This window comes from Brachyhypopomus gauderio, chromosome 16 (assembly GCF_052324685.1).
Source record: "Brachyhypopomus gauderio isolate BG-103 chromosome 16, BGAUD_0.2, whole genome shotgun sequence".
Lineage (NCBI taxonomy): Eukaryota > Metazoa > Chordata > Actinopteri > Gymnotiformes > Hypopomidae > Brachyhypopomus > Brachyhypopomus gauderio.
In genome coordinates, this window is record NC_135226.1 from 10564018 (window position 1) to 10572765 (window position 8748).

Consider the following 8748-nt stretch of genomic DNA (forward strand, 5'->3'; position numbering starts at 1 on the left):
CAGCCTAAACCGTAAGACCTACAGACTTCTCCTTTGGCCAACTTGTAGTACTCCTCTCCGCTACTCAGGCGCAACACGCCAGCCCGATCCGACCATAGGTGGCGCTATAGAGCGCAAAAAATTGTCACGCCTACACCGTATGTCATAAACAAAAAATTCCAATTGCATCTGATCAGTCATCTTCCATTCTACAAAAAATACATTTGAACCCATAAGCTCCGCCCCTTACATGTCGAGCTAATTTGCATAATATGCAAATTTGCACACATTTTTGAGCGCGTACTAGTCCCTGGATTTTTCACATACATGCACATATGTGGTATCAAAACGTTCAGAAGAGTCTGAACTTTAAAAGTTATGGAGCCAAAGTGCACATTTCTGCACATGGGCGTGGCCACATGCATCACAAGTCAAGCGTCGAAAATTCCTTCGCCAAAAATCCACATATTCTGCTGTATCTCAGGCATACTTTCATGTATTCACTCCAAATTTCACACACATGTACCTATTGGGTGTCTAGACCTGCACATGCATTTTGGCAGACATGCACACCTAGGTGGCGCTATAACGGCCAAAAAACTCTCCTGCCCACACCGATTGGCCAAATAACTCCAAACTTGGTACGCATCATCTATATGCACCTATGACACAGGTCCTTGACCTGCACCATCATATGTCCAATATGGCCGCCGCTATCGACCAATCAGCTTTCAGTACACCTTTCACAAGCTTTTCATATGCCAATTTTTTTTCTGCCTTAAAACTCGTTGTGCAGCCTAAACCGTAAGACCTACAGACTTCTCCTTTGGCCAACTTGTAGTACTCCTCTCCGCTACTCAGGCGCAACACGCCAGCCCGATCCGACCATAGGTGGTGCTATAGCGCACAAAAACGCATGAAAAAGTTTAAACTGGTGTTTCTCCTAAACCGTATGTCCTAGAGACAAAATGTAAACTTCACCTGATCAGGCATGTGCTCATCTAAAAAAAGTTCCATTGAAGCCATATGCTCCGCCCCTTACATGTCGAGCTAATTTGCATAATATGCAAATTTGCACACATTTTTGAGCGCGTACTAGTCCCTGGATTTTTCACATACATGCACATATGTGGTATCCAGGCGCTCACAAGAGTCTGAACTTTAATTGTTATGGAGCCAAAGTGCACATTTCTGCACATGGGCGTGGCCACATGCATCACAAGTCAAGCGTAGAAAATTTCTTCGCCAAAAATCCACATATTCTGCTGTATCTCAGGCATACTTTCATGTATTCACTCCAAATTTCACACACATGTACACATTGGGTGTCTAAACCGGTACATACATTTTGGCAGACATGCACACCTAGGTGGCGCTATAACGGCCAAAAAACTCTCCTGCCCACACCGATTGGCCAAATAACTCCAAACTTGGTACGCATCATCTATATGCACCTATGACACAGGTCCTTGACCTGCACCATCATATGTCCAATATGGCCGCCGCTATCGACCAATCAGCTTTCAGAACACCTTTCACAAGCTTATCATATGCCAATCAACATGAAACTCACATATTATGTTCATCTACACACCCTCTAAGACATACTCAAGTATGACGGGAATTGCACCACTAGGTGGCGCTATACTAGAATTTCCTGAATTACCCCTACATCTTTCTTACACATGCACACACATGCAATGGCCTACCTATAGGTTTCATATACACATTGCTTCACCCATACCTACCCAGTGATTACACACACATGATTACGCATCTCAGGCGTGCCAGATGGTGCCCATACCCTGTGCTTGGACCCCGTAATTGCCGCTTGCGGCTATATTTAGGGGTCCAAGCACCAGCGGTGCTGGAACCCTATTGTAATTGTTCTGATTATTATTATTAGGGTTCACACACATAGTGTGGGAAACCTATTGTTATTGCTCGGATTTTTCTTTCTTATTATTATTATTATTTTTCTCCGCATAAAACGCATACTGCAGCCTAGACCGTAAGGCCCAGGGAGACCAAACTTGGCAGAATGGTGTAGTCTGTTTGCAGGACCGTGCTAAAGTACAGAGACCCACATTGGCCTGATGGTGGCGCTATAGCGCAGCATTTTGCGTTTTGGTCCATATCTCTCTCCCCGTAGGTCCTAGAAACAAAATTCCACTTCAGGTGCATTCCTTGGCTCCAGACAAACAAAAAAGCCTCAAGAACCATTAAGCTCCGCCTACTTCGATTTTTTGCTAATTTGCATAATATGCAAAACCTACTTTTTTATACTAGTCCCTGGTTTTTCATCTGATCACCACAATCTTGGTGTCAAAATATTCACAAGAATCTCATTATCAAGGAACATCAACAAAACTGTGACATTGGTGTACAGTCTGGTTGTCACATGTCAATCAATAGCTCTGAGGCGTGGCCAAATTTACTTCAGCAGCTATATCTCAGCAATGCTTTGACCTATCTTTATGAAAATTTATCAGTTGTTAGGGCACATGACTCAGAGGTCAGTGGTCAAAGCTGGCCACGATTGTCCAATAGGGGGCGCTATAACATGGGGAAATTTGTTTCTCAGAAACCATTAGTCACATCAAGCCCAAACTTTACAGGCATCATCATGGGCCTAATTGGTATAAAGGCACACAATGATGACATCATCACTCAAAAAACATGGCCGCCATGAGCCAATTAATTTTTATTTGAATTAATTGGCCATTTGACAGACTTAACATTGCCCAATCAACATGAAACCTCACCACTGTGCATTTCTCAGGACTATGTGTCATGCTGTGCAGTTTTGAAACATTTGGCCACTAGGTGGCGCTATTTGTGAAAATCATGCATAACTCCTCCAAATTTTCACTTAGGAAAATGCCGCTTGATTCTTTTGAGTCCTTGCAGTAGACCTGACAACTTTGCAATTACAAGTCCTATTAAAAAATGCATACTTTTGTCACATTCATCAATTGTTTGAAAATAGCTCTTTTGGAATTAGTCCTAGGAATTTGATGCAATTATGGAAAAAATGATATGAGCATAATCTGTAGACTCTGGAGGTAAAAATTTTTTTTTTAAATGTTGGATTTTTAAATATTCAGGCAGGTCCATTTTTCCATTATATCCTTCTGGCCATGCCATAAATGACCTATATTGCTATAACTCATAAACCATGTATGCAATCTACTCCCAATTTGACAGCCTTTTATAGCCTGAGGTCCTTCTGAGGTATGCCAAGGTTGGTTTAAATTGGCCTGTCGGGGGCGCTACAGTACCCAAAAACCTAAGAAATCATAAAAACTCATGCAGGAATGTTGTTATGCAGAATACAGACAAGTAATGGGGCTTGTATGATTCAGATCAATGAGGTCTATAACTTTGCAATTACATCTCATAACAAAAAGTGCACTGCCTGACCAGAAATGAACCTTTTATTTCACCAAAATGTCCTATTTCATTACTGAGATTAATGAGATATCAGTATGGTAGTACTTGGCCTCCATCTAGTGGCCATATTCCAGAACTGACTGAAAATATTGCTCACATGAAATACCACACAAACACACACAAAGCTGATCTCAGCATGTGGTTTAGCTTTTTGATCTGACTCAATTTCCCAGTACACATTATTGTGATCCTTTTGGGCCTTTAGTGCCTCAGTTGAATTGAATGTTTTGTCACATTGATTTATTTGTGCATTTTTTCCACTCAAACAGCTTCTATTCACTTTTGGGTATAAAGGACCTAATGGGCTTCTTTTTGCCTATTGAGGCCAAGAGGCCAATTTGTTAGTCTAAAAGACCTTTTGGGCTTTTTTGCCTTTTTTGTGTGAACCCGCCAATCGCCGCTTGCGGCTATATTTAGGGTTCACACACGTAGTGTGGGAAACCTATTGTAATTGCTCGAATTTTTCTTCTTTTTTTTTTTTCTTCTTATTATTATTATTATTTTTCTCCGGATAAAACGCATACTGCAGCCTAAACCGTAAGGCCCAGGAAGACCAAACTTGGCAGACTGGTGTAGTCTGTTTGCGGGACCGTGCTAAAGTACAGAGACCCACATTGGCCTGATGGTGGCGCTATAGCGCAGCATTTTGCGTTTTGGTCCATATCTCCCACCCCGTAGGTCGTAGAAACAAAATTCCACTTCAGGTGCATTCCTTGGCTCCAGACAAACAAAAAAGCCTCAAGAACCATTAAGCTCCGCCTACTTAGATTTTTTGCTAATTTGCATAATATGCAAAACCTACTTTTTCATACTAGTCCCTGGTTTTTCATCTGATCACCACAATCTTGGTGTCAAAATATTCACAAGAATCTCATTATCAAGGAACATCAACAAAACTGTGACATTGGTATACAGTCTGGTTGTCACATGTCAATCAATAGCTCTGAGGCGTGGCCAAATTGACTTCAGCAGCTATATCTCAGCAATGCTTTGACCTATCTTTATGAAAATTTATCAGTTGTTAGGGCACATGACTCAGAGGTCACAGGTCAAAGCTGGCCACGATTGTCCAATAGGGGGCGCTATAACATGGGGAAATTTGTTTCTCAGAAACCATTAGTCACATCAAGCCCAAACTTTACAGGCATCATCAGGGGCCCAAGTGGTATCAAGGCACACAATGATGACCTCATCACTCAAAAAACATGGCCGCCATGAGCCAATTAATTTTTATTTGAATTAATTGGCCATTTGACAGACTTACCATTGGCCAATCAACATGAAACCTCATCACTGTGCATATCCCAGGACTATGTGTCATACTGTGCAGTGTTGAAACATTTGGCCACTAGGTGGCGCTGTTTGTGAAAATCATGCATAACTCCTCCAAATTTTCACTTAGGAACATGCAACTTGTTTCTTTTTATACCTTGCAGTAGACCTGACAACTTTGCAATTACAAGTCCTATTAAAAAATGCATACTTTTGTCACATTCATCAATTGTTTGAAAATAGCTCTTTAAGAACTAGTCCTAGGAATTTGATCCAATGATGGCAAAAATGGCATAGGCATAATCTGTAGACACTGTAGTTAACTAAATAAGGAAAAAATGTTGCATTTTTATTTGTCTGATTGGTCAATTTTTCCATTATATCCTTCTGGCCATGCCATAAATGACCTTTATTGCTATAACTCATAAACCATGTAAGTGATCAACTCCCAATTTGAAAGGCTTTTATAGACTGAGGTCCTTGTGAGGTAGGCCAAGTGTGGTTCACATTGGCCTGTCGGAGGCACTACAGTACCCAAAAACCTGAGAAATCATAAAAACTCACGCAGCAATCTTGTTATGCAGAATACAGACAAGTAATGGGGCTTGTATGATTCAGATCAATGAGGTCTATAACATTGCAATTACATCTCATAACAAAAAGTGCACTGCCTGACCAGAAATGAACCTTTTAATTCACCAAAATGTCATTGCATTACTGAGATTAATGAGATATCAGTATGATAGTACTTGGGCTCCATCTAGTGGCCAAACACCGAAACTGACTGAAAACAATTGCTCACACGAAACACCACACAAACGCACACAAAGCTGACCTCAGCATGTGATTTAGTTCTGTGATCTGAATCATTTTGCCAATACACATTATTTTGATCCTTTTGGGCCTTTAGTGCCTCAGTTGAATTGAATGTTTTGTCACATTGATTTACTTATGCATTTTTTCCACTCAAACAGCTTCTATTAACTTTTGGGTCTAAAGGACCTATTGGGCTTCTTTTTGCCTATTGAGGCCAAGAGGCCAATTTGTTTGTCTAAAAGACCCTTTGGGCTTTTTTGCCTTTTTTTGTGTGAACCCGCCAATCGCCGCTTGCGGCTATATTTATTATTATTATTCTTTTTCTCCGCTAAAACGCGTCGTGCAGCCTAAACCGTAAGTCCTACAGACTTCTCCTTTGGCCAACTTGTAGTACTCCTCTCCGCTACTCAGGCGCAACACGCCAGCCCGATCCGACCATAGGTGGCGCTATAGCGCACAAAAACGCATGAAAAAGTTTACACAGGTGTTTCTCCTACACCGTATGTCCTAGAGATAAAATTCAAACTGCATCTGATCAGGCATGAGCTCATCTAAAAAAAGTTCCATTGAAGCTATATGCTCCGCCCCTTACATGTCGAGCTAATTTGCATAATATGCAAATTTGCACACATTTTTGAGCGCGTACTAGTCCCTGGATTTTTCACATACATGCACATATGTGATATCCAGGCGCTCAGAAGAGTCTGAACTTTAATTATTATGGAGCCAAAGTGCACATTTCTGCACATGGGCGTGGCCACATGCATCACAAGTCAAGCGTAGAAAATTCCTTCGCCAAAAATGCACATATTTTGCTATATCTCAGGCATTCTTTCACGTATTCATACCAAATTTCACATACATGTACCTATTGGGTGTCTAGACCTGCACATGCATTTTGGCAGACATGCACACCTAGGTGGCGCTATAACGGCCAAAAAACTCTCCTGCCCACACCGATTGGCCAAATAACTCCAAACTTGGTACGCATCATCTATATGCACCTATGACACAGGTCCTTGATCTGCACCATCATATGTCCAATATGGCCGCCGCTATCGACCAATCAGCTTTCAGTACACCTTTCACAAGCTTTGCATATGCCAATTTTTTTTCTGCCTTAAAACGCGTTGTGCAGCCTAAACCGTAAGACCTACAGACTTCTCCTTTGGCCAACTTGTAGTACTCCTCTCCGCTACTCAGGCGCAACACGCCAGCCCGATCCGACCATAGGTGGCGCTATAGTGCACAAAAACGCATGAAAAAGTTTAAACTGGTGTTTCTCCTAAACCGTATGTCCTAGAGACAAAATGTAAACTTCACCTGATCAGGCATGTGCTCATCTAAAAAAAGTTCCATTGAAGCCATATGCTCCGCCCCTTACATGTCGAGCTAATTTGCATAATATGCAAATTTGCACAAATTTTTGAGCGCGTACTAGTCCCTGGATTTTTCACATACATGCACATATGTGGTATCCAGGCGCTCACAAGAGTCTGAACTTTAATTGTTATGGAGCCAAAGTGCACATTTCTGCACATGGGTGTGGCCACATGCATCACAAGTCAAGCGTAGAAAATTCCTTCGCCAAAAATCCACATATTCTGCTGTATCTCAGGCATACTTTCATGTATTCACTCCAAATTTCACACACATGTACCTATTGGGTGTCTAGACCGGTACATACATTTTGGCAGACATGCACACCTAGGTGGCGCTATAACGGCCAAAAAACTCTCCTGCCCACACCGATTGGCCAAATAACTCCAAACTTGGTACGCATCATCTATATGCACCTATGACACAGGTCCTTGACCTGCACCATCATATGTACAATATGGCCGCCGCTATCGACCAATCAGCTTTCAGTTCACATTTCACAAGCTTATCATAAGCCAATCAACATGAAACTCACATATTATGTTCATCTACACACCCTCTAAGACATACTCAAGTATGACGGGAATTGCACCACTAGGTGGCGCTATACTAGAATTTCCTGAATTACCCCTACATCTTTCTTACACATGCACACACATGCAATGGCCTACCTATAGGTTTCATATACACATTGCTTCACCCATACCTACCCAGTGATTACACACACATGCTTACGCATCTCAGGCGTGCCAGATGGTGCCCATACCCTGTGCTTGGACCCCGTAATTGCCGCTTGCGGCTATATTTATTATTATTCTTCTTTTTCTGCCCTAAAACGCGTTGTGCAGACCAAACCGTAACACCTACAGACTTCTCCTTTGGCCAACTTGTAGTACTCCTCTCCGCTACTCAGGCGCAACACGCCAGCCCGATCCGACCATAGGTGGCGCTATAGAGCGCAAAAAATTGTCACGCCTACACCGTATGTCATAAACAAAAAATTCCAATTGCATCTGATCAGTCATCTTCCATTCTACAAAAAATACATTTGAACCCATAAGCTCCGCCCCTTACATGTCGAGCTAATTTGCATAATATGCAAATTTGCACACATTTTTGAGCGCGTACTAGTCCCTGGATTTTTCACATACATGCACATATGTGATATCAAAACGTTCAGAAGAGTCTGAACTTTAAAAGTTATGGAGCCAAAGTGCACATTTCTGCACATGGGCGTGGCCACATGCATCACAAGTCAAGCGTCGAAAATTCCTTCGCCAAAAATCCACATATTCTGCTGTATCTCAGGCATACTTTCATGTATTCACTCCAAATTTCACACACATGTACCTATTGGGTGTCTAGACCTGCACATGCATTTTGGCAGACATGCACACCTAGGTGGCGCTATAACGGCCAAAAAACTCTCCTGCCCACACCGATTGGCCAAATAACTCCAAACTTGGTACGCATCATCTATATGCACCTATGACACAGGTCCTTGATCTGCACCATCATATGTCCAATATGGCCGCCGCTATCGACCAATCAGCTTTCAGTACACCTTTCACAAGCTTTTCATATGCCAATTTTTTTTCTGCCTTAAAACGCGTTGTGCAGCCTAAACCGTAAGACCTACAGACTTCTCCTTTGGCCAACTTGTATTACTCCTCTCCGCTACTCAGGCGCAACGCGCCAGCCCGATCCGACCATAGGTGGCGCTATAGCGCACAAAAACGCATGAAAAAGTTTAAACTGGTGTTTCTCCTAAACCGTATGTCCTAGAGACAAAATGTAAACTTCACCTGATCAGGCATGTGCTCATCTAAAAAAAGTTCCATTGAAGCC